At 46.7% G+C, this 27,174-nt stretch overlaps 1 protein-coding gene across 1 annotated transcript in view; it reads left to right on the top strand.

Annotated features, from left to right (window-relative positions):
• Nucleotides 1-27,174, top strand: part of LOC140418094 (uncharacterized) — a 267,483-nt gene that overhangs the window by 184,043 nt on the left and 56,266 nt on the right. The window lies entirely within an intron of this gene.

Below are 27,174 nucleotides of genomic sequence, written 5' to 3'. Positions count from 1 at the left end.
CTTCTCTCCAACGAAAACAACCTCAAGTCCATCAGCCTTTCCTCATAAGATTTTCCCTCCATACCAGGCAACATCCTGGTAAATCTCCTCTGCACCCGCTCCAAAGCCTCCACGTCCTTCCTATAACGCGGTGACCAGAACTGTACGCAATACTCCAAATGCGGCCGTACCAGAGTTCTGTACAGCTGCAACATGACCTCCCGACTCCGGAACTCAATCCCTCTACCAATAAAGGCCATCACTCCACAGGCCTTCTTCACAACCCTATCAACCTGGGTGGCAACTTTCAGGGATCTATGTACATGGACACCTAGATCCCTCTGCTCATCCACACTTTCAAGAACTTTACCATTAGCCAAATATTCCGCATTCCTGTTATTCCTTCCAAAGTGAATCACCTCACACTTCTCTACATTAAACTCCATTTGCCACCTCTCAGCCCAGCTCTGCAGCTTATCTATATCCCTCTGTATCCTGCTACATCCTTCCACACTATCGACAACACCACCGACTTTAGTATCGTCTGCAAATTTACTCACCCACCCTTCTGCGCCTTCCTCTAGGTCATTGATAAAGATGACAAACAGCAACGGCCCCAGAACAGATCCTTGCGGTACTCCACTTGTGACTGTACTCCATTCTGAACATTTCCCATCAACCACCACCCTCTGTCTTCTTTCAGCTAGCCAATTTCTGATCCACATCTCTAAATCACCCTCAATCCCCAGCCTCCGTATTTTTTGCAATAGCCTACCGTGGGGAACATTATCAAACACTTTGCTGAAATCCATATACACCACATCAACTGCTCTACCCTCGTCTACCTGTTCAGTCACCTTCTTAAAGAACTCAATAAAGGTTTGTGAGGCATGACCTACCCTTCACAAAGCCATGCTGACTATCCCTGATCATATTATTCCTATCTAGATGATTATAAATCTTGTCTCTTATAATCCCCTCCAAGGCGTGAGGCTCACCGGTCTACAGTTGCCGGGGTTGTCTCTGCTCCCCTTTTTGAACAAAGGGACCACATTTGCTGTCCTCCAGTCCTCTGGCACTATTCCTGTAGCCAATGATGACATAAAAATCAAAGCCAAAGGTCCAGCAATCTCTTCCCTGGCCTCCCAGAGAATCCTAGGATAAATCCCATCAGGACCCGGGGACTTATCTATTTTCAGCCTGTCCAGAATTGCCAACACCTCCTCCCTACGTACCTCAATGCCATCTATTCTATTAGCCTGGGGCTCAGCATTCTCCTCCACAACATTATCTTTTTCCTGAGTGAATACTGACGAAAAATATTCATTTAGTATCTCGCCTATCTCTTCAGACTCCACACACAATTTCCCATCCCTGTCCTTGACTGGTCCTACTCTTTCCCTAGTCATTCGCTTATTCCTGACATACCTATAGAAAGCTTTTGGGTTTTCCTTGATCCTTCCTGCCAAATACTTCTCATGTCCCCTCCTTGCTCGTCTTAGCTCTCTCTTTAGATCCTTCCTCGCTACCTTGTAACTATCCATCGCCCCAACCGAAACTTCACACTTCATCTTCACATAGGCCTCCTTCTTCCTCTTAACAAGAGATTCCACTTCCTTGGTAAACTACGGTTCCCTCGCTCAACGCCTTCCTCCCTGCCTGACCGGTACATACTTATCAAGAACACGCAGTAGCTGATCCTTGAACAAGCCCCACTTATCCAGTGTGCCCAACACTTGCAGCCTACTTCTCCACCTTATCCCCCCCCAAGTCACGTCTAATGGCATCATAATTGCCCTTCCCCCAGCTATAACTCTTGCCCTGCGGTGTATACTTATCCCTTTCCATCATTAACGTAAACGTCACCGAATTGTGGTCACTGTTCCCAAAGTGCTCTCCTACCTCCAAATCCAACACCTGGCCTGGTTCATTACCCAAAACCAAATCCAACGTGGCCTCGCCTCTTGTTGGCCTGTCAACATATTGTTTCAGGAAACCCTCCTGCACACACTGTACAAAAAACGACCCATCTATTGTACTCGAACTATATCTTTTCCAGTCAATATTTGGAAAGTTAAAGTCTCCCATAATAACTACCCTGTTACTTTCGCTCAGATCCAGAATCATCTTTGCCATCCTTTCCTCTACATCCCTAGAACTATTAGGAGGCCTATAAAAAACTCCCAACAGGGTGACCTCTCCTTTCCTGTTTCTAACTTCAGCCCATACTACCTCGGAAGAAGAGTCTCCATCTAGCATCCTCTCCGCCACCGTAATACTGCTCTTGACTAGCAGCGCCACACCTCCCCCTCTTTTGCCTCCTTCTCTGAGCCTACTAAAACACCTAAACCCCGGAACCTGCAACATCCATTCCTGTCCCTGCTCTATCCATGTCTCCGAAATGGCCACAACATCGAAGTCCCAGGTACCAACCCATGCTGCCAGTTCCCCTACCTTGTTTCGTATACTCCCGGCATTGAAGTAGACACACTTCAAACCACCTACCTGAACACTGGCCCCCTCCTGCGACGTCAAATCTGTGCTCCTGACCTCTATACACTCATTCTCCCTCACCCTAAAACTACAATCCAGGTTCCCATGCCCCTGCTGCATTAGTTTAAACCCCCCCCAAAGAGCACTAACAAATCTCCCCCCCAGGATATTTGTGCCCCTCAGGTTCAGATGTAGACCATCCTGTCTGTAGAGGTCCCACCTTCCCCAGAAAGAGCCCCAGTTATCCAGAAATCTGAATCCCTCCCGCCTGCATCATCCCTGTAGCCACGTGTTTAAATGCTCTCTCTCCCTATTCCTCATCTCACTATCACGGGGCACAGGCAACAACCCAGAGATAACAACTCTGTTTGTTCTAGTTCTGAGCTTCCATCCTAGCTCCCTGAAAGCCTGTCTAACATCCTTGTCCCCTTTCCTACCTATGTCGTTAGTGCCAATGTGGACCACGACTTGGGGCTGCTCCCCCTCCCCCCTAAGGACCCGGAAAACACGATGATCCGAGACATCACGTACCCTTGCACCTGGGAGGCAACATACCAAACGTGAGTCTCTCACGCTCCCACAAAATCTCCTATCTGTGCCCCTGACTATAGAGTCCCCAATTACTAATGCTCTGCTCCTCTCCCCCCTTCCCTTCTGAGCAACAGGGACAGACTCCGTGCCAGAGGCCCGTGCCCCATGGCTTACCTCTGGTAAGTCCCCCCCCCCCACAAGTATCCAAAGAGGTATACTTGTTTCTCAGGGGAACGACCGCAGGGGATCCCTGCACTGACTGCTTTTTCCCAGTCCCTCTTACAGTTACCCACCTATCTCCAATCTTTGGTGTAACTAATTCCCTGAAGCTGCTATCTATGACCCCTTCTGCCTCCCGAATGATCCAAAGTTCTTCCAACTCCAGCTCCAGTTCCCTAACTCGGTCTTGGAGGAGCTGGAGATGGCAGCACTTCCTGCAGGTAAAATCAGCAGGGACACTAACTGCATCCCTCACCTCAAACATCCTGCAGGTTCACTAATATCTTTCAGAGAAGGGAACTGACCACCCAGTCTGGGCCTACACAGGTCTGTGGTTTCTGAGGTAGGAAAGAGAAAGCGATGTGGGAGCAGCAAACGGTTAATTTTATTTATCAACATCGCACTAAAAAATTTAACAGAATCTCCCTCAAACACCTTATGCAGATCAATTGCACATCTTCTCCCCATTGGGAAGGCGTTTTTTTCCTTCTATGTTCAAAATCTGATGTTTTTCAGGTCACAATATATGAGGAAAAAGTGAGTATAAAAGCTGTTGGAATGTTGTATCTATTCATCTGGTTCAATAATGTTCTTCAGGCAAGGAAAATGGTCACCCAGTCTGCCGCCTACACAAGACTCTACAGGAGGAGTGAGACTTGAGGAAATCGCAGGGACGGAAGGAGAGGGATTTTAGATACCTACAACTTCACCAGAATTTTGATAGCGAGAATCTCCCCAACTCTAGAATTCCACCCCCGGGCGGCAAGGTTAGCACTACTGCCTCACAGCGCTGAGGACCCGGGTTCAATCCCGGCTCCAGATCACTGTCTGTGTGGAGTTTGCACATTCTCCCCATGTCTGTGTGGGTTTCACCCCCACAACCCAAAGGTGTGCAGGTTAGTTGGATTGGCCATGCTAAATTGCCCCTTAATTGGAGAAAAATAATTGGGTATTCTAAATTAAAAATAAATAAAACTCCACCCCCTATAGGGACCTGGTTATTAGGTTGATTTGAACAGCATCACTTCCCCTCCAAGGCACATGCCGCCCTGCCATCTAATACTGATATACCACTTATTCTATGCCATTTCCAAGGCCACCTATTTTCACCTCAGTGACGTCGCTCCACTTTGCCCGTCTCAGTTCATATTTCTGAAACTCTCATCCATCTATTTATTACCTCTAGACTTGACAATTCTAACACTCCATAGAATCCCTACAGTGCCTGACTGTCTGCCCATATTCAATCCTTCAGAAAGTTAAGGTTACTTTTTATTTGTTCATGAGGTGAGGGCGTGACGAGCAAGGCAAACATCTGGTGCTCAACCTTTGAGAACAGTTAAGAGTCAATCACATCACTGTGGGTTTGGAGTGATGTGTTGGCCAAAACAGGAAAGGATGCCAGATTTCCTTCCCTAAATGGCATTAGCGAACCTGGACAGTTTTTATGAAAATTAAAATAATTGCATGATTATCATTACTGAAGCTAGCTTTTAATTCCAGAGTTTTTAAATTAAATGTATTAATTGAATTTAAATTCCACCAGCTATCATGGTGGGATATGAACGACTTTGAATTAGTCCAGTAATATAACAAGGTCATCATCTTACCATTTAACCAAATCTCTGCTGCCTAACATCTTTGCATGGAGTCCCATTCACTCGCCCATCATCCAGTCCTCACTGACCTACACGGGCTCCTGGTTAAACTCAATTTAAAACTCTCATCTTTCTTTCAAATCCCTCCATGACATTGTTCTTCACTATTTCCAGTCACACAGATGTTTGGATCTTTTTCCACAGACACTTACATTCAGGTTCTGATGAATCGAGTGAATCTGTCAGGTTGGTGAATCTGCTGTTTGGTTTTAGTTTTCTGCCTTTAAATTCTGCTCTTCTAATAACCTGTCAAGAAAGGAACCATAGAAATTGAGAAGGGTCAAAGATTTCTGATGGTTTGAGTTATTAGTCAGTCCAGATCGAAATTCACAACATTGTTTCCTCCTGCAGCCTGGAACAGAATGACCGAGCATGCCCCGCTGCACATTGCCCCCATAAAAATGGCCGCCGGTAACTTGGGGCCTCCAACTCAGATTGCTGATGCCGCGGCCTCGTTTGGTTCGAACGCGGCATCGATCGGTTCTTCTTCCAGTTTTGCGGAATCCAATGGGTGTTTATGAAGCTCCCCCCCTCCCCCCTTCCCCCCCCTCCCCCTCTCCCCCTTCCCCCCTCCCCCTCTCCCCTCCTCCCTCCCCCTCTCCCCCCTCCCTCCCCCCTCCCTCCCCCCCTCCCTTCCCCCCCTCCCTCCCCCCTCCCCCTCCCTCCCACTCCCCCCTCTCCCCCCCTCTCCCTCCCCCTCCCTCCCCCCCCTCCCTCCCCCCCCTCCCCCCCTCCTTCCCCCCCTCCCCCTTCCCCTCCCTGGGTCCGCGAGCAGTCTCTGCCATGAAGCACTGCGTGGCCACTGGAGACTGCCGCCATGCACATGCATGGCCACTGACCCAGCAATTCCCCAGGGCATATCAGCTAGAGCCGGGTGCTCAATGCTGCCATCCTGCTAGCCCCCAGCAAAACGGGGAATCGGAGGCCATTTTGCATCAATTCTTCTGGCCGCCGTTCCCACACCAGTGTGGGGACATAGAACCAGAATCGGAGAATCCAGCCCCCTATCTCTGATAATCTTTTCCAGCAATTTCACCAGCACTGACGTCTAGCTGATTAAGCTATAATTACCCGGGTTATCCTTGCTACTCTTCTTAAATAATGAGAAAATACTGGCTATCCTCCTATTCTCTGGGATCTCACCTGTGGCCGACAAGGAAACAAAGGTTTCTGTTAGAGGCCCAGTGATTTCTTCTCTTGTCTCCCTCAGTAATCTGGGATAGATGCCATCTGGCCATAGGGATTTGCCTCTCTTAATGCTTTTTAACACACCAAACACTTCCTCCCTCGTAATAACGACCTGTTCTAAAGTATTAACCCATCCCTCTGAGACACCAATCAACATGTCCCTCTTCTTTGTGAATACCGATGCAAAATACTCATTTAGGATTTCACCTACTTCCTTTGGTTCTACACATAATTTTCCTCTTTTGTCCTCGAGTGGACTAACTCTTTCTTTAGCTACCCTCTTGTTCCGAATATACATATAAACTGCCTTGGGATTCTCCTTAATCCTGTCTGCCAGGGCAGCATGGTGGCGCAGTGGTTAGCACTGCTGCCTCACGGCGCTGAGGTCCCAGGTTCAATAAAGACTCTGGGTCACTATCCGTGTGGAGTTTGCATATTCTCCCCCGTGTTTTCGTGGGTTTCGGCCCCACACATAAAAAACGTGCAGTCTAGGTGGTATTGACTTCTTTATCTCTATGTGAAAAACAAGCTGTTTCTTACATTGACCGAATGACCACACAACCAGTATATTAGTCCAAAAGACAGTTTATTAACAAATAATCTATATGCAATGATTCACGCTGCTACGCACTAAATTAAACCTAATAACTGAGATGACCTTTACTTAACTTTGTGATGACCGGCTCTGTGCGGGAGATAAGGCTTTTATCTGTGTCCACGTGGGTCGGTTGGAAGTCTTCAGGTTCGTCTCGGCTGGGCTCGTCCTTCAGGTAGCGATCGCGGATCCTTGAACTTGGCTGGTTAATATACTGCAATTGGTCGCACACAGGCCTGTCCAAAAGAGGCCGATCCCTCGCTTCTTATCCTTCTTCTCTTTCGCGCCCTTTTGGGTGGTCCTATCTCCAGTTCCAATGGATCGATAGGGTTTCGATCATCCTCATTGACCCTGGCCAATTAGGGGGCGGATACCTCGGTGGCTGGGTGGGTCCCAGCTATCATTGTCCTAGGCACGTAGGCCTTTCCAAATATGGGGAAGTGGCGCCGGTTAATCTGCTACTGTTGCTGTTCCTTGATTCAAACTCTGTTGTCCTGGGGAAAATGGTGATTGACTTTTAATGGTTGCAAGTTTCGGTCAGGTCTGGCTTCTTTGTGTAATACACAGAGGCTGTGTACTTGTCTGTGTCTACGTTGACCACAATTCCCATGGTCCTTTGCAGGTGGTCATATTAGATGGCTACATTCCGTCCTCTTAATCTTGAACATGAAGCATGGTGGATCACAGTATTGATCCCATATCTGTCTTGTTGGTTTGGTCACCCTTTAGGTCAATAAAGGTCCTACTCTGCTCTGTCCGAAAGTTATTGCACAATCTTACCTAATTCATTATTACATACATTCATTAAATCAATTCACTACTAATAGCTATTTCATTCCTAAAATTGGATTCATATAAAACATTTTAAATTAAATTTAGAGAAAACAGTTGGTTTCTAACTAAACATTCTAAACTACACTCATGCTGCTGCTTCTACATAACAAACTTAGTTACAACATAAAATTTTAAAACAGCAGCACCACATTCCTTCTTATCCTATTTCATCATTACAGAGGCACAAATGGCACATTTTAGCAGCAGTTGTTACAGTTGATTGTAAGTAATACATTCTTTATTGAATTCCAAAGAAGGGGGCTTGAACTGTGTATATAGGGGGGCGGGAGGCCTTCCATTTACGGAGTCGGAGTGTGAGGATGACTATGTGTATTATTGCAATCAGGAGGAGGGCATCTACTATGTATGAGAGTGGGTTCCATTTTGCAATGTGTTCCCACCAGGTGGGTGTTTCGGTCTCGATATCTAACAGTTGCTGGGTGGTATCCTGACTGGAAGTGGTCTGTTGTGTCATGGCATTTGGGACTGGCTTATGTCCTACTCTAATTATGTGTATTACCAAGTTACCTTTAATGGGTGCCCTGGGACAATTTTGTCTGATTCCAAATATGTTCCCTGTACTTCTCTTTAAACATCCAATTTTGGGGCACCCTTCATTAGTGAGTTCCCACAAATCTCCTTTCCCAATTGTGCTGATGTAACATTCTGATGTGGACCCGTTCGGCCTTCGATACATGGTTCTTTGGTTATTACACCCAAATAGGATGCTTCTGTTGGGCTTGACCCAAAGGGTTCCATCCTCGCATTCCCCTGCATTGGGGGTTGATACCACAAGCTACTGGGCTGTGGAGAGTCTTTGGTGTTTTCCGCTCGGAGTCCAGTAAGTCCAGCGATTATCCATGTGAGGAATAGGTGTCCTCGATTCATCCTGCGGTGTGTCTGTTTTCGTGTAATCCTAGGGAATCAAGCATAGTGTCATGTCATTATCGTTGGTTAATATCTGTGTGTATTAGCCTTTCTCTCTTAGTTCCAATTGCCATTTATGATTGTCACCATGTGTGACTCCCCCATTGTGTTTTTTAAAACAAATTTGAGGTACTAATTCAAGTGCTGCAATGCAATCTTTCAAGTGTCTCACAGCTTTACTAACAACCATGGGAGGTTGAGGCTTTGCACTGAGTGTTGAATTTGGTGCTTTTTGAGTGCGATAGTGAGAGTTTGGTGACCGAGGGAGTATAAGGCTTCATTTTTATCTAAAGTTTAGTCTTTCTTTTATTTAGTTAATTAACTTAAAAGTTGCTGTTTGGTTTAGAAGAAGGTGAATTTTCAATCAGCTTTAAACAGGCTTCTTCTTCTAGGCACTTGCAGCTGGAGCTTGTTAATTAGTTAATTGGATTAGGCCAGTTTTTCAGAGGCTAGATTCACAGTATAAAAGTGATCCCCGACAGTGCAGGCTTTGTTTGCACTGAGTGCTGAATTTGGTGCTTTTTGAGTGCGATAGTGAGAGTTTGGTGACCGAGGGAGTGCTGAATTTGGTGCATTTGAGTGCGATAGTGAGAGTTTGGTGACCGAGGGAGTGCTGAATTTGGTGCATTTGAGTGCGATAGTGAGAGTTTGGTGACCGAGGGAGTTAGGTGAGGAGGGAGTAAGGTGCTCCTTTCATTTTGTTTCTGACATTTCCGCAAAGAGTGCGAAGAGAGCCAGGAGTTTACAGGAAGTGTAGCTGACTGGGAGCAGAGTCGGAGGGCGGAGATCTAGTTAGTCCACACAGCAGCTATATTCTGTAAGGTAAGAGGGGATGGAGGCTAGGCCAGTTACATGCTCCTCCTGTAGGATGTGGGTGGTGAGGGATACCACCGGAGTCCCCACTGACTATACCTGCAGGAAGTGCACCCAACTTCAACTCCTCAAAGACCGTGTTAGGGAACTGGAGCTGAAGCTGGATGAACTTCGGATCATCCGGGACGCAGAGGGGGTGATTGAGAAGAGTTACAGGGAGGTAACCACACCCAAGGTACAGGACAAGAATAGCTGGGTTACAGTCAGGGGGAAAAAAACAAACAGGCAGACAGTGCAGGGATCCCTCGTGGCCGTTCCCCTTCAAAGCAAGTATACCGTTTTGGATGCTGTTGGGGGGATGACCTACCGGGGGAAGGCCCTAGCGGCCAGGTCTCTGGCACTGAGTCTGGCTCTGGGGCTCAGAAGGGAAGGGGGGAGAATAGAAAAGCAATAGTTGTAGGAGATTCAATGGTTAGGGGAATAGATAGGAGATTCTGTGGTCGCGAGCGAGACTCCCGGAAGGTATGTTGCCTCCCGGGTGCCAGGGCCAGGGATGTCTCGGATCGTGTCTTCAGGATCCTTAAGGGGGAGGGGGAGCAGCCAGAAGTCGTGGTGCACATTGGTACCAACGACATAGGTAGGAAAAGGGGTGTGGAGGTAATAAACAAGTTTGGGGAGTTAGGCGGGCCTTGAACTTGGCCCCAATCAATTGGGCCATTTCTTGATCATTCGCATTGATCCTGACCAATAAAGGGGTGGGTGCTCTGATGTCTGGGTGTGTCCTAGGTGGCCGTTGGCCTGCTTTGTTTTCTGCATTCGGTTTGGGGAACTGATGTTGCGAGGTCTGGGGCCAGGTCGGTTCCTTAAGTATCTTCCTTTGTTCCCGGAGATGGGCCATCCATATGCTAATGAGCCTACAGTTTCAGTCTCGTCTGGGAGCTGTTTCTCCAATATGCAGAAAGACTCTGTGCCTGCTTGCTTTATTAACATTTTCCATTTTTCCGTGCAATCTTTGCAAATGTCCATTTTGTATTTTGGAAGTGGCCATCCCAGATGGCTACACTCCCTCCTTGTGATCCTCAATGCGAAGCGTGAAGGATCAAATTACCACGTCGTCTTCGTTCTCCTCCTAAGTCGGGCACCCATAAGCACTTCATAGGCTCTACACTGCTCTGTCCTATGAATAGCAACTTTTACCTAAATTATTTTATGTACATACATCATTATAAAATTCTACGGGGCGCTATGACATTCAGGCATGCATTACAAAATAAAAAACTGGAACCTCTAACTGTCACTAACTAAACTAACCTCACTCAATCAAAATAATTTACAACATTTTAAACTGTACAATAGCAGCAACACAGGCCTCTGGCTTGGCAGTCAAGCACAGAGTTTTACATTTCTTTATTCAAACAAAACAAACACACATGAAAAACCGAACGTACTTTAATTCACTTTGAGAAGGTGACCAAACAGTTGGATGAGGGTAAAGCAGTTGATGTGGTGTATATGGATTTCAGTAAAGCGTTTGATAAGGTTCCCCATGGTAGGCTACTGCAGAAAATACGGAGGCATGGGATTCAGGGTGATTTTGCAGTTTGGATCAGACATTAGCTAGCTGGAAGAAGACAAAGGGTGGTGGTTGATGGGAAATGTTCAGACTGGACTCGTTACTAGTGGTGTACCGCAAGGATCTGTTTTGGGGCCACTGCTGTTTGTCATTTTTATAAATGCCCTGGAGGAGGGCGTAGAAGGATGGGTGAGTAAATTTGCAGATGACACTAAAGTCGGTGGAGTTGTGGACAGTGCGGAAGGTTGTTACAAGTTACAGAGGGACATAGATAAGCTGCAGCGCTGGGCTGAGAGGTGGCAAATGGAGTTTAATGCAGAAAAGTGTGAGGTGATTTATTTTGGAAGTAATAACAGGAAGACAGAGTACTGGGTTAATGGTAGGATTCTTGGCAGTGCGGATGAGCAGAGAGACCTCGGTGTCCATGTACACAGATCCCTGAAGGTTGGCACCCAGGTTGAGAGGGTTGTTAAGAAGGCTTTTATTATGTGTTTTAAATGTTATAAATGTTATAAATGTTATAAATGTGTTTATTATGTGTTAGCTTTTATTGGTAGAGGGATTGAGCTTCAGAGCCATGAGGTCATGTTGCAGCTGTACAAAACTCTGGTGCGGCCGCATTTGGAGTATTGCGTGTAATTCTGGTCGCCACATTATAGGAAGGATGTGGAAGCATTGGAAAGGGTGCAGAGGAGATTTACCAGAATGTTGCCTGGTATGGAGGGAAGATCTTATGATGAAAGGCTGAGGGACTTGATGCTGTTTTCGTTAGACAGAAGATGGTTAAGAGGTGTCTTAATTGAGGTATACAAGATGATCAGAGGATTAGATAGAGGGGACAGTGAGAGCCTTTTCCCTCGGATGGTGATGTCTAGCACGAGGGGACATACCTTTAAATTGAGGGGAGATAGATATAGGACAGATGTCAGAGGTTGGTTCTTTACTCAGAAAGTAGTAAGGGCATGGAATGCCCTGCCTGCAACAGTAGTGGACTCACCAACACTAAGGGCAGTCCCCACGGTAGGCTATTGCAAAAAATACGGAGGCTGGGGATTGAGGGTGATTTAGAGATGTGGATCAGAAATTGGCTAGCTGAAAGAAGACAGAGGGTGGTGGTTGATGGGATATGTTCAGAATGGAGTACAGTCACAAGTGGAGTACCACAAGGATCTGTTCTGGGGCCGTTGCTGTTTGTCATTTTTATCAATGACCTAGAGGAAGGCGCAGAAGGGTGGGTGAGTAAATTTGCAGTTGATACTAAAGTCGGTGGTGTTGTCGATAGTGTGGAAGGATGTAGCAGGTTACAGAGGGATATAGATAAGCTGCAGAGCTGGGCTGAGAGGTGGCAAATGGTGTTTAATGTAGAGAAGTGTGAGGTGATTCACTTTGGAAGGAATAACAGGAATGCGGAATATTTGGCTAATGGTAAAGTTCTTGAAAGTGTGGATGAGCAGAGGGATCGAGGTGTCCATGTACATAGATCCCTGAAAGTTGCCACCCAGGTTGATAGGGTTGTGAAGAAGGCCTATGGAGTGTTGGCCTTTATTGGTAGAGGGATTGAGTTCCGGAGTCAGGAGGTCATGTTGCAGCTGTACAGAACTCTGGTACGGCCGCATTTGGAGTATTGCGTACAGTTCTGGTCACCGCATTATAGGAAGGACGTGGAGGCTTTGGAGCGGGTGCAGAGGAGATTTACCAGGATGTTGCCTGGTATGGAGGGAAAATCTTATGAGGAAAGGCTGATGGACTTGAGGTTGTTTTCGTTGGAGAGAAGAAGGTTAAGAGGAGACTTAATAGAGGCATACAAAATGATCAGGGGGTTGGATAGGGTGGACAGTGAGAGCCTTCTCCCGCGGATGGATATGGCTGGCACGAGGGGACATAACTTTAAACTGAGGGGTAATAGATATAGGACAGAGGTCAGAGGTAGGTTCTTTACGCAAAGAGTAGTGAGGCCGTGGAATGGCCTACCTGCTACAGTAGTGAACTCGCCAACATTGATGGCATTTAAAAGTTTATTGGATAAACATATGGATGATAATGGCATAGTGTAGGTTAGATGGCTTTTGTTTCGGTGCAACATCGTGGGCCGAAGGGCCTGTACTGCGCTGTATTGTTCTATGTTCTATGTTCTATGTTCTAAATGGTCATTGGATAGACATATGGACGATAAGGGAATAGTGTAGATGGGCTTTAGAGTGGTTTCACATGTCAGCGCAACATTGAGGGCTGAAGGGCCTGTACTGCGCTGTAATGTTCTATGTTGTATGTTCTATGTTCTAAAGGGGTTGGGGGGTTTGTTGAAGTCCGAAAGTAGGAGATCTGAACGTGTATACCGGGGTGCGGGAGGCTTTCCTCCGCCATTTCTGAGTCTAAGGGTCTGAACGACACTGCAGTGTATCACCAGTACTAACAGTGCTTCCACAGTATAGGACAGGGAATACCAGGTGATGAACTTGTCACACCAGATCGGTGTATCGGTAACTATCTCGGGGTTTAGTGTATGGCAGGGGTGGGAAACATTCACGCCCCGTGTGGTAGGGGTCGGGGGGGGGTAGCGTCTGCGCGCAACTGGAGGGATCACGCTAAGATCCAACTGTAGAGCTTGATGGTTATCTTCACCTTTCCTTCTTTTTCTGTCTTCTTTTCTTCTTCTGAGGTTCCCGAGTTCTATGGACACAAGCATAATTTCTATTATTATCTTGCTTAAGATCTCGTCTGTCTGTCTGTCCTTTATTGCCAATTACCCATTATAATTGGTCACCACTTGTGACTCCCTCATTTTTTTTTTCAACCAAATATTTGGGGACAAGGCATCTGAGAAAAATACTGACACAGTGCGAGCCATCTCGCAGCCTGTGTGATCTACCATCCTAGTGTTTGAGGATGTAACTAGCATCTGGAAGCAACCTAAGGGTTGCCATAAAGAAACAAAAGAGTTTTGAACTTAAAGAGCCAAATGGGGTGCGTATGGGCGGCGGGTAAGAATGGGTGGAATCCCAAGGGCAGCACGGTGGCGCAGTGGTAGCACTGCAGTCTCACGGCGTTGATGTCCCAGGTTCGATTCCGGCTCTGGGTCACTGTCCGTGTGGCGTTTACACATTCTCCCCGTGTTTGCGTGGGTTTCACCCCCACAACCCAAAGATATGCGAGGTAGATGGATTGAACATGCAAAATTTCCCCTTAAATGGAAAAAATTAATTGGGTATTCTAAATTTTTTTTTTTTTTTAATGTTTTTAAAAAATAATGGGTGGAATCCCCGGGTAGACGGTGACCTCTACCCGAGCGTACCGTTTCGCCACTGCCTGAGCGACCGGCAAGAACGGTAAAAATTTGTGGTCGTCATGGGTGCTGCCTCTTATGATTACCTTCGAATCAGAAGAGTAGCTATAATTGGTTGTCCGCGGACAAACTTGTTCCATTAACTGCCAGTGGGCGTTAAAAGAGTGGTGGCGTGGGGCCATGAAAACGTTAAATTAACAAACAACATTTAACATTCACAATAACAAAAAATATATATAACAAACATGATGCAGGTTCCATCAGAAAGGACACCGTAACTCTCCATCGGTTCCTTTTTACCATCATCTGGACACCTCATTGCTCAATAGCGAACAGAGTCGCAAAGGGATTTGTTTGGTGGGAGTCAGACTCTACGTCATCATCTTCTCCCGGCTGCCATACTCTTTATTGGAGTAGGTTTGCTAAAGCTGCAGAAATCAAGTCAATTCTTTTCTGCTCGATCTCGCATTTGCCATGTGTGATTACTGTTCCTAAATAAATCACTTTTCCTGTAAAATCTGGGCCTTCTTGGGGTTGACTTTGCAGCCAATTTGTTGTAGGAGTCCTAATAATTCGGCGAGAACTGAAATGTGCTCTCCCTTTGTGTCCGTCTGTAGTAGCAGATCATCTACATATTGGACCAGACAATCGGGTCGGGAAAATTTTGCTAATCCATTTGCCAGCTGTCAGTGGAAAATGGAGGGGGAGTTGTGGAAGCCTTGTGGAAGGCTTCCACAAGTCCATGTAAATTGCTGTCCCTGGAATGTGAATGCAAATTTGTATTGGCACGCTTTAGCCAATGGAATGGACCAAAAGCAGTTGCTAATGTCCAAAACCAAAATTTTTTTTGACTGTAGTCCCTGTTTGAGCATGGTCTCGGGACTTGTGGCTATGGTGGGGGCTGCTACTGGGGTTACTTTCTTCAGTTCCCGGTAATCAATGGTCAGTCGTCATGATCCATCGGGTTTCCTGACGGGCCAAATTGGTGCGTTATTCGTGGAGGCTACTGATTGGAGTATGCCTTGATCACGCAAACACTGTATTACTTTTGAGATTTCTCCCTCTGCTTCTTGGGTAAACCGTATTGCTTTTGGGGTCTGGGGTCGGGACCTGTAATATTCACCAAGCCAGCGATCTTGCCACAGTCGTGCTTGTGCTGTGCAAATGCTGCTCTGTGTTGCTGCAGGACTTCCCTAACTTGTTTGTCCTGACAAATGGCTCGAGGGTCGAACCAGAAGTGTCCTACTGCGCTGATCCAATTTCCATACTCTCCAACTGTGAGCATGGCGGGGGCTGGTGCTGCCTTTGCCATTCTCCACACACATTTATTTACCGGATCAAATGAGAGGTTCGGGGAGCTCATGAAGTCAATTCCTAAGATGTGTTCGGCTGTCTGGGGTAGATCGACCAGAACTACGGGATGTTTTGTTTTAATGTTCCCTGTTTGGATTGCTACAGGGGCTGCGATGTGTCCCTGCTGTAAATTGCCTGTAAAACCGTTGAGTGTAATGGTGTCGGTGGTGGGCCATGTGTCTCGCTGAAACATCGTGGAGGAATTGAGCGTGGTGCGGGACCCTTCTGTGTCCCAAAGAAATTCTATGGGGTGTCCCTGGACTGAGCCTGCCACTACCGGTCTACTGGACTTGTCCCAAAGGATGTCGCAGACCCAAGTTGGGGAGCCCGAACATCGTCAGTCGGTGCCGTTCATATCTGCGTTCTCAGAACGGATAACGCTGTGGATAGGCTTTGCCCTATTCTTATTTAGGGTGCCTGTCTGTTGGTTTCTCTGCTGCTTCTGGGGCGCATTGCACTCATGTGCATAGTGTCCTAATTGACCACAATTGTAACACTCCTGGGATTTGGGTTGCTGTGGGCTGATCCTGCCCTCATTTACCCATGCGGGGTTCTGGTGCATCCTAACTGGATGCATGTCTGCCTGTTCTTCCTCTGTTTTAACAAATGCGGTTTTGCCTTGGATGTACTGTTCCCAAGCGCGTGACAATCTTTTCAAAACCCATTTCTCATTGTGGGCCTCATCTGAGGGGTCGTAATTTGCGTAAGCTCTCTATCCTGCCTCTGTTGCATGAGAGACTAGGATGTGGGTGCATTTGGCCATATTATCTGGGGACAAATGGGCGCGGGCTCACTCTCCGAATACTGCCGTGAAATGTATCCACAAGCATCCAGCAAACGCTGTGAGGTGCTCTGTTTTCTTTTGCCTACACTTGTTTAAGCCTTCTACGGGATAAGCAGGACACGATTGCCATCGGCTTGCAAGCTTTCCCTAAGCTGCTCTACTGGATCTCTGTCAGGTTCTCCCACCCTATAGATTTATCCTAGGATTCTCTGGGAAGCTAGGGAGGAGATTGCTGAGCCTTTGGCCTCGATCTTTGTCTACAGGAATAGTGCCAGAAGACTGGAGGATAGCAAATCTTGTCCCCTTGCTCAAGAAGAGGAGTAGAGATAACCCCGGTAACTATAGACCAGTGAGCCTTACTTCTGTTGTGGGAAAAATCTTGGAAAGTTTATAAGAGATAGGATGTATAACCATCTGGAAAGGAATAATTTGCTGAGAGATAGTCAACACGGTTTTGTGAAGGGTTGGTTGTGCCTCACAAACCTTATTGAGTTCTTTGAGAAGGTGACCAAACAGGTGGATGAGGGTAAAGCAGTTGATGTCGTGTATATGGATTTCAGTAAAGCGTTTGATAAGGTTCCCCATGGTAGGCTACTGCAGAAAATACGGAGGTATGGGATTCAGGGTGATTTAGCAGTTTGGATCAGAAATCGGCTCGCTGGAAGAAGACAAAGGGTGGTGGTTGATGGGAAATGTTCAGACTGGAGTCCAGTTACTAGTGGTGTACCACAAGGATCTGTTTTGGGGCCACTGCTGTTTGTCATTTTTATTAATGACCTGGAGGAGGGCGTAGAAGGATGGGTGAGTAAATTTGCAGATGACACTAAAGTCGGTGGAGCTGTGGACAGTGCGGAAGGATGTTACAAGTTACAGAGGGACATAGATAAGCTGCAGCGCTGGGCTGGGAGGTGGCAAATGGAGTTCAATGCAGAAAAGTGTGAGGTGATTCATTTTGGAAGTAATAACAGGAAGACAGAGTACTGGGCTAATGGTAAGATTCTTGGCAGTGTGGATGAGCAGAGAGATCTCGGTGTCCATGTACATAGATCCCTGAAAGTTGCCACCCAGGTTGAGAGGGTTGTTAAGAAAGCGTACGGTGTGTTAGCTTTTATTGGTAGAGGGATTGAGTTTAGGAGCCATGAGGTCATGTTGCAGCTATACAACACTCTGGTGCGGCCACATTTGGAGTATTGCGTGCAATTCTGGTCGCCGCATTAGGAAGGATGTGGAAGCATTGGAAAGGGTGCAAAGGAGATTTACCAGAATGTTGCCTGGTATGAAGGGAAGATCTTATGAGGAAAGGCTGAGGGACTTGAGGCTGTTTTCGTTAGAGAAGAAGGTTAAGAGGTGACTTAATTGAGGCATACAAGATGATCAGAGGATTGGATATGGTGGACAGTGAGAGCCTTTTTCCTCGGATGGTGATGTCTAGCACGAGGGGACATAACTTTAAATTGAGGGGAGATAGATATAAGACAGATGTCAGAGGTAGGTTCTTTATCAGAGAGTGGTAGGGGCATGGAATGCCCTGCCTGCAACAGTAGTGGACTCGCCAACACTAAGGACATTCAAATGGTCATTGGATAGACATATGGACGATAAGGGAATAGTGTAGATGGGCTTTAGAGTGGTTTCACAGGTCGGCGCAACATTGAGGGCCGAAGGGCCTGTACTGCGCTGTAATATTCTATGTTCTATGTTCCTTTGTTATAGCCGATCGCATCAAGGATCGCTGTGTGCATTTCTTGTAGTGTGCCTCCTCCTACATTCTGTGGGTCGGGAAGGGCTGCCACGACTGAAGGATCGAGGTTTAAAACTGTGAGCTTCACTTGCTCCTTTTCATCCAGGCCGTACATGGGCGCTTGCTGTTTTACTCTAGCAAAGAACTGGTGGGGGTCCGATGTGAAATGAAATGAAATGAAGGTAGGAACGGTGTTATTTTATCACACGCGTCTCTTAATTTGGTGATGGTTAACGGGGTTGTGTGAAGGAAATCGGAGTCTCCTTCTGCTGTGGCCCTGCGATGTGTGGTTACAGGGTTCATAGGGGTGTGTTCTGCTTGTGCAGTCGGGGGTTGGGGTGCTTTTTGTTTCTGGGGTTTTTCCTGTGTACATGTCCCATGTACATACCTGTGGGTAGTCTCATTTAACTCCTGCCAATCTGGGCCATTTTCCTCGTCTAATTGGGGTCCAAACGTGCTCTGAAACCCATTTTGAACAGAAAGCAGAGATTGCAATTCTGCAATTTGCTTCCGGCACTTTGCGTGATCTACCGAGCTCTGCCTTTGTTCCGTTGTGGAAGTGTGGAGTGCTCGTAGGGCTGCTTTTCAGTCATTGCACTGTTTCTGCAACTGATCGACCTGTTGTTCGCTTTCCTGTCTTACCAACACCGCGTGTTGGTGCGTGTCTTCGTAGGCTTTGTCATATTGGGACTGAAAGCTGCTCAAATGGGCGAGACAAGACTTGGCATCCTCCACCTCCTTGTCCCTCGCCGCTAACTGCTCTCTCAGTTCCTTGTTCTCTCTCTCATATCCGTTCACACCTCCTTCACTACTATTGTCTCTCTCTTCAATCTCTCTAAGGAGCATCCTCACGACCTCCTCTGTGCCTCGCAATTGTGCCAAGCAGGACACGATTGCCATTGGCTTGCAAGCTTTCCCTAAGCTGCTCTTCTGGATCTCTGTCAGGTTCTCCCACCCTATACTCCCGGGACCTGTTTCATGATTGGTGCAGAATTCGCTCCAAAGGGGCCATCCTTTCCCTTTGAGATATTTTCTGATCTCTTTTTCCCATATGGGACACTGTCCTACTCTGCTGGTCGCTGCGACCTCGAATTCTTGGGGGTTCATAAGGCGTTCCATTGCCTTCATTGCCATTTTTCTCTATCTATGTGGTCTCTACCAAGAGACGGAGACATGGTTAGAACAGGGACAAGAATGGTTGTTGGAGGTTCTGGGGTATAGATGTTTCAGTAAGAGTAGGGAAGATGGTAAAAGAGGGGGAGGAGTAGCATTGTTAATCAAGGATAGGTTAACAGCTGCAGAAAGGCAGTTCGAAGGGGATCTGCCTACTGAGATAATATGGGCCGAAGTTAGAAATAGGAAAGGAGCAGTCACATTGTTAGGAGTTTTCTATAGGCCCCCAAATAGTAATAGAGATGTGGAGGAAGAAATTGTAAAACAGATTATGGATAGGTGTGGAGGTCTCAGTGTAGTTGTCATGGGTGACTTTAACTTTCCAAATATTGATTGGAACCTCTATAGGTCGAACAGTTTGGATGGGGCAGTTTTTGTATAGTGTGTGCAGGAGGGTTTCCTGACACAAGGCTGACAAGAGGAGGGGGCCACATTGGATTTGGTACTGGGTAATGAACCGGGCCAAGTGTTAGATTTGTTTGTGGGAGAGCACTTTGGGGATACTGACCACAATTCAGTGTCTTTCACTATTGCAATGGAGATGGATAGGGCCATACAGCAGGGCAAGGTTTACAATTGGGGGAGGAGTAATTATGATGCGATTAGGCAAGAATTAGGGAGCATAAGATGGGAACAGAAACTGTCAGGGAAAGGAACAAATGAAAAGTGGAGCTTGTTCAAGGAACAAATACTACATGTCCTTGATAGGTATGTCCCTGTCAGGCAGGAAGGAAATGGCCGTGTGAGGGAACCATGGTTCACAAAAGACGTTGAATGTCTTGTCAAGTGGAAAAAGGAAGAATATGTAAGGATGAGAAAACAAGGTTCAGTTAGGTCGCTTGAGGGTTACAAGGTAGCAAGGAATGAGCTAAAAAAAGGGCTTAGGAAAGCTAGGAGGGGGCATGAGACGTCCTTGGCGGGTCAGATCAAGGAAAACCCCAAGGCTTTTTCTCCTTATGTGAGAAATAAAAGAATGACCAAGGTGAGGGTAGGGCCGGTCAAGGACAGTAGTGGGAACTTGTGCATGGAGTCAGAAGAAATAGGAGAGGCGTTGAATGAATACAAAGAACAAAGAACACAGAAATGTACAGCACAGGAACAGGCACTTCGGCCCTCCAAGCCCGTGCCGACCATGCTGCCCAACTAAACTACAATCTTCTACACTTCCTGGGTCCGTATCCTTCTATTCCCATCCTATTCATATATTTGTCAAGATGCCCCTTAAATGTCCCTATCGTCCCTGCTTCCATTACCTCCTTCGGTAGCGAGTTCCAGGCACCCACTACCCTCTGCGTAAAAAAACTTGCCTCGTACATCTACTCTAAACCTTGCCCCTCTCACCTTAAACCTATGCCCCCTAGTAATTGACCCCTCTACCCTGGGGAAAAGCCTCTGACTATTCACTCTGTCTATGCCCCTCATAATTTTGTATACCTCTATCAGGTCTCCCCTCAACCTCCTTCGTTCCAGTGAGAACAAACCGAGTTTATTCAATCGCTCCTCATAGCTAATGCCCTCCATACCAGGCAACATTCTGGTAAATCTCTTCTGCACCCTCTCTAAAGTCTCCACATCCTTCTGGTAGTGTGGCAACCAGAATTGAACACTATACTCCAAGTGTGGCCTAACTAAGGTTCTATACAGCTGCAACATGACTTGACAATTCTTATACTCAATGCCCCGGCCAATGAAGGCAAGCATGCCGTATGCCTTCTTGACTACCTTCTCCACCTGTGTTGCCCCTTTCAATGACCTGTGGACCTGTACTCCTAGATCTCTTTGACTTTCAATACTCTTGAGGGTTCTACCATTCACTGTATATTCCCTACCTGCATTAGACCTTCCAAAATGCATTACCTCACATTTGTCCGGATTAAACTCCATCTGCCATCTCTCCGCCCAAGTCTCCAGACAATCTAAATCCTGCTGTATCCTCCGACAGTCCTCATCGCTATCCACAATTCCACCAACCTTTGTGTCGTCTGCAAACTTACTAATCAGACCAGTTACATTTTCCTCAATCATTTATATATACTACAAAGAGCAAAGGTCCCAGCACTGATCCCTGTGGAACACAACTGGTCACAGCCCTCCAATTAGAAAAGCATCCCTCCATTGCTACTCTCTGCCTTCTATGGCCTAGCCAGTTCTGTATCCACCTTGCCAGCTCACCCCTGATCCCATGTGACTTCACCTTTTGTACTAGTCTACCATGAGGGACCTTGTCAAAGGCCTTACTGAAGTCCATATAGACAACATCTACTGCCCTACCTGCATCAATCATCTTAGTGACCTCCTCATAAATACTTTTCTTCAGTGTTCACCAAGGGGAGGGGCTATGTTTTTGAGGATGAGAGGGTGTTACAGGCGGGTAGGCTGGAGGAGGTAGATGTTCTGAGGAAGGATGTATTAACAATTTTGAAAAACCTGAGGGTCGACAAGTCCCCTGGGCCAGATGGGATATATCCAAGGATTCTTTGGGAGGCAAGGGATGAGATTGCAGAGCCTTTGGCTTTGATCTTTGGGTCCTCACTGTTCACGGGGATAGTGCCAGAGGACGGGAGAGTGGCGAATGTTGTTCCTCTGTTCAAGAAAGGGAATAGCAATGACCCTGGTAATTATAGGCCAGTTAGTATTACTTCGGTGGTCGGTATGTTAATGTTCTGGGGTATAGATGTTTCTGAAGGATAGTATTTCTGACCATTTGGAAAGATGCAGCTTAATCCGGGATAGTCAACACGGATTCGTGAAGGGCACGTCTTGCCTCACAAATTTGATTGAATACTTTGAGGAGATAACTAAGTGTGTAGATGAAGGTAGAGCAGTTGATGTTGGAGACATGGATTTTAGTAAGGCGTTTGATAAGGTTCCCCATGGTCGGCTCATTAAAAAAGTAAGGAGGTGTGGGATAGAGGGAAATTTGGCCAATTAGATAAGTATCTGGCTATCACATAGAAAACAGAGGGTGGTGGTGGATGGAAAATTTTCAGACTGGAGACCAGTTACCAGCGGTGTACCACAGGGATCAGTGCTGGGTTCCTCTGCTATTTCTGATTTTTATCAATGACTTGGAGGAGGGGGCTGAAGGGTGGGTCAGTAAATTTGCTGATGACACTAAGATTGGTGGAGTAGTGGATGAGGTGGAGGGCTGTTGTAGGCTGCAAAGAGACATTGATTGGATGCAGAGCTGGGCCAAAAAATGGCAGATGGAGTTTAACCCTGATAAGTGCGAGGTGATTCATTTTGGTAGAAAAAATTTGAATGCGGATTACAGGGTCAACGGCAGGGTTCTGCGGAACGTGGAGGAACAGAGAGATCTTGGAGTTCATGTCCATAGATCTCTGAAGGTTTCCACTCAAGTGGATAGAGCCGTGAAGAAGGCTTATAGTGTGTTAGCGTTTATTAACAGGGGGCTTGAGTTTAAGAGCCGCGGGGTTATGCTGCAACTATATATGACCCTGGTGAGACCACATTTGGAGTATTGTGTGCAGTTCTGGTCACCTCATTATAGGAAGAATGTGGAAGCATTGGAAAGGGTGCAAAGGAGATTTACCAGGGTGCTGCCTGGTTTTCAGGATAGGTCTTATGAGGAAAGATTGAGGGAGCTAGGGCTTTTCTCTTTGGAGCGGAGGAGAATGAGAGGCGACTTAATAGAGGTTTATAAGATGATGAGGGGGATAGATAGAGTGGACGTTCAGAGACTATTTCCTCGGGTGGATGTAGCTGTTACAAGGGGGCATAACTATAAGATTCAGGGTGGGAGATGTAGGAGGGATGTCCGAGGTAGGTCCTTTACTTAGAGAGTCGTTAGGGTGTGGAATGGACTGCCTGCTGAGATAGTAGAGTCGGACACTTTAGGAACTTTCAAGCGGTTATTGGATAGGCACATGGAGCACACCAGAATGACAGGGAGTGGGATAGCTTGATCTTAGTTTCGGACAATGCTCAGCACAACATCGAGGGCCGAAGGGCCTGTTCTGTGCTGTCCTGTTCTATGTTCAATGTTCTACCAAATTTGGAACAGCGCGTGATAAAGTGGTGATGCAAACACGGGTGCAGCTTACGCTGATTTCCGGCCTACAAAACCCCCGACAGTTTTACGCAACAAAATCTCTCAGGTTTACCTTATATCCCTGTTAGTACGCATGCATTAACACACTTCCGAATCTTGGCGGTTTGATCAGTATTGTTCTTACACTTGTGGTTTTTCTGTTTCCAATTGGATTCCAATTCAAATTTGGGTTCTCTCGGAGTGACTAGGCCACTTCTAGGTCGAGTCCCGTCAGAGGTCGCCAGTAAATGTTGCTGGTTGGTTGCTGGAGATGGTTGTTTCTAAATATGGCGGTCAATATGGTCACCTTCCTTAATTCTAATTACGTTTGCTTTAGAGTCGCCAGGTATCTTTCGATACCGCCAAAGAGTCGGTACACCAGTTAGTTAGTTCAAAGTCAATACTATTTATTTACACACACAGCAACATACACTCATGCACGAAATACTACAGACGAAACTATCACTACTGCTAAAGCCTATACTTAGCACCCACTCAGTCAGAGGAACAATGGCTGTTGTTCGATTCTGAGGCTGCTGGGGTTGAAGTGGTAGAGGGGAACAGCTAAGGTCGTCCGTCTGGTAGCGACGTTGACCTTGGACTTACTTGCTTCTGGTGTAGCTGGTGGAAGGGTCTCTCCGCTGTGAGAGCCGATTCCAAGAGAGCGATTCTCTCTTGGGGCCTTCTTCTTGTACCCGAAGGGGGCTTCGCGCGCTTTTGGGCGGGCCTTGAACTTGGCCCCAATCAATTGGGCTATTTCTTGATCTTTCGCATTGATCCTGACCAATAAAGGGGTGGGTGCCCTGATGGCTGGGCGTGTCCTAGGTGGCCGTTGGCCTGCTTTGTTTTCTGCTTTCGGTTTGGGGAACAGGCGCCGTGAGGTCTGGGGCCAGATCGGTTACTTAAGTATCTTCCTTTGTTCCCAGAGATGGGCGATCCATATGCCAATGGGCCTACAGTTTCAGTCTCGTCTGGGAGCTGTTTCTCCAATATGCAGACAGGCTCTGTGCCTGCTTGCTTTCTTAACATTGTCCATTTTTCCCTGCAATCTTTGCAAATGTCCATTTTGTATCTGGAAGTGGCCATCCCAGATGGCTACAGTTCTATAAGCAATGATTCAAGTGGCTGCACACTAAACTAAGCCTAATAACTAAGATGATCTTTACTTACCTTTGGGGTGACTGGCTCTGTGTGGGAGATAAGGCCTTTATCTGTGTCCACGTGGGTCGGTTGGAAGTCTTCAGGTTCGTCTCGGCTGGGCTCGTCCTTCAGGTAGTGATCGCGGGTCCTTGAACTTGGCTGGTTAATTTGCTGCAATTGGTCTCACACAGGCCTGTCCAAAAGAGGCTGATCCCGAGTGCGCAGGGCTTCTTCTCCTTCTTCTCTTTCGCACCCTTTTGGGTGGTCCTAACTCCAGATCCAATGGATCGATAGGGTTTCGATCATCCTCATTGATCCTGGCCAATGGGAATCCTGGCGCTCCCGAACAGGCACCGGAATGTGGCGACTAGGGGCTTTTCACAGTAACTTCATTTGAAACCTACTTGTGACAATAAGCGATTTTCATTTTTTTCATTTTCATTTTATTTCATTTCATTAGTGGGTGGATCCTCAGTGGCTGGGCGGGTCCCAGCGATCATTGTCCGAGGCACTTAGGCCGTTCCAAATAAGGGGAAGTGGTGCCAGTTAGTCTGCTACTGCTGTAGCTCGCTAATTCAAACTCTATTGTCCTGGGAGAAATGGTGCTTGACTTTTAATGGTTGCAAGTATTGGTCAGGTCTGGCTTCTTTGCGCAATACACAGAGGCTGTGTACTTGTCTGTGTCCAAGTTGATCACAATTCCCCTTGTCCTTTGCAGGTGGCCATTTTAGATGGCTACAGTGGATTGGCCACGCTAAATTTGCCCCTTAATTGGAAAAAATGAATCGGGTAGGCTAAATTTACTTTTTAAAACTACTGTCTGCCAAGGACATTTCGTGACCCCTTTTAGCCCTCCTAACTCCCTGCTTGAGCTCTTTTCTTGTATTCTTCAAGTGCTTCATCTGTTTTTAGTTGCCTAGACCTCACGTATGCATCCTTTTCTTTTTGACCGGAATCGCAATTTCCCTGGTCATCCACGGTTCCTGAATCCTGCCTTCCTTTTCACCGGCACATGCACTGCTCCTTGGAAGACTCTCACAAGCCAAATGCGGTTTTACCCTCAAACAGCCTCTCCCAAACAACAGCCTACAAATCCTGCCTAATCTGTTCAACCCTTAACCCGAGGACAACACTAGTCCTTTTCCATGAGTATCCGAAAGCTGACGGAATTGTGGGCACTGTTCGCCACACGTTGCCCCACTGAAACTTTGATGACCTGGCTGGGCTCGTTCTCTAGTACTAGATCCAGTGTAGCCCCCTTCTCTAGTTGGACTATCCACATATTGTTCCAAAAAACCTTCCTGGACACGCTTAACAAATTCCTCACCATCCAGACACCTAGCCCTAAGGGATTTCCAGTCAATAAGAGGAAAATTAAAGTGTCCCGCTGCATACATTATTTCTACATCTATCCAGAATCTGCTTCCATATCTGTTCAACTTCCCATGAAATGAAAATGTAATGAAAATCGCTTATTGTCACAAGTAGGCTTCAAATGAAGTTACTGTGAAAAGCCCTTAGTCGCCACATTCCGGCGCCTGTTCGGGGAGGCTGGTACGGGAATTGAACCGTGCTGTTGGCCTGCCTTGGTCTGCTTTCAAAGCCAGCGATTTAGCACTGTGCTAAACGAGCATGGGCTGTTGGGAGGCCTATAGTACATCCCCATCACAGCAAAATTTGTTTTGAATTTCCTGATTGCCAATCCCCCTCCTACTAATAACCTGTGAAATGAATTTAAATCAGATAAATAAACATTGAGAGAGAACCCACAAAAACACAAAGGCAGGTTGTGAAATTGAGCCGAATTAACCTGATAATTTGTGAGGCGGTACTAGGAAAAAGTGACAACAAAGAACAAAGAACAAAGAAATGTACAGCACAGGAACAGGCCCTTTGGCCCTCCAAGCCCGTGCCGACCATGCTGCCCGACTAAACTACAATCTTCTACACTTCCTGGGTCTGTATCCCTCTATTCCCATCCTATTCATGTATTTGTCAAGATGCCCCTTAAATGTCACTTTTGTCCCTGCTTCCACCACCTCCTACGGTAGCGAGTTCCAGGCACCCACTACCCTCTGTGTAAAAAATTTGCTTGAACATCTACTCTAAACCTTGCCCCTCTCACCTTAAACCTATGCCCCCTAGTAATTGACCCCTTTACCCTGGGGAAAAGCCTCTGACTATCCACTCTGTCTATGCCCCTCATAATTTTGTAGACCTCTATCAGGTCGCCCCATAACCTCCGTCGTTCCAGTGAGAACAAACCGAGTTTCTTCAACCGCTCCTCATAGCTAATGCCCTCCATACCAGGCAACATTCTGGTAAATCTCTTCTGCACCCTCTCTAAAGCCTCAACATCCTTCTGGTAGTGTGCGACCCGAACTGAACACAATACTCCAAGTGTGGCCTAACTAAGGTTCTATACAGCTGCAACATGACTTGCCAATTCTTGTACTCAATGCCCCGGCCAATGAAGGCAAGCATGCCATATCCCTTCTTGACTACCTTCTCCACCTGTGTTGCCCCTTTCAGAGACCTGTGGACCTGTACCCCTAGATCTCTCTGACTTTCAATACTCTTGAGGGTTCTACCATTCACTGTATATTCCCTACCTGCATTATCGACCTTCCAAAATGCATTACCTCACATTTGTCCGGATTAAACTCCATCTTCCATCTCTCCGCCCAAGTCTCCAAACAATCTAAATCCTGCTGTATCCTCTGACAGTCCTCATCGCTATCCGCAATTCCACTAATCTTTGTGTCGCCTGCGAACTTACTAATCAGACCAGTTACATTTTCCACCAAATCATTTATATATACTACAAACAGCAAAGGTC

Source organism: Scyliorhinus torazame, chromosome 5 (assembly GCF_047496885.1).
Source record: "Scyliorhinus torazame isolate Kashiwa2021f chromosome 5, sScyTor2.1, whole genome shotgun sequence".
Classification (NCBI taxonomy): domain Eukaryota; kingdom Metazoa; phylum Chordata; class Chondrichthyes; order Carcharhiniformes; family Scyliorhinidae; genus Scyliorhinus; species Scyliorhinus torazame.
This window is presented reverse-complemented; position numbering and strand designations above follow the sequence as displayed.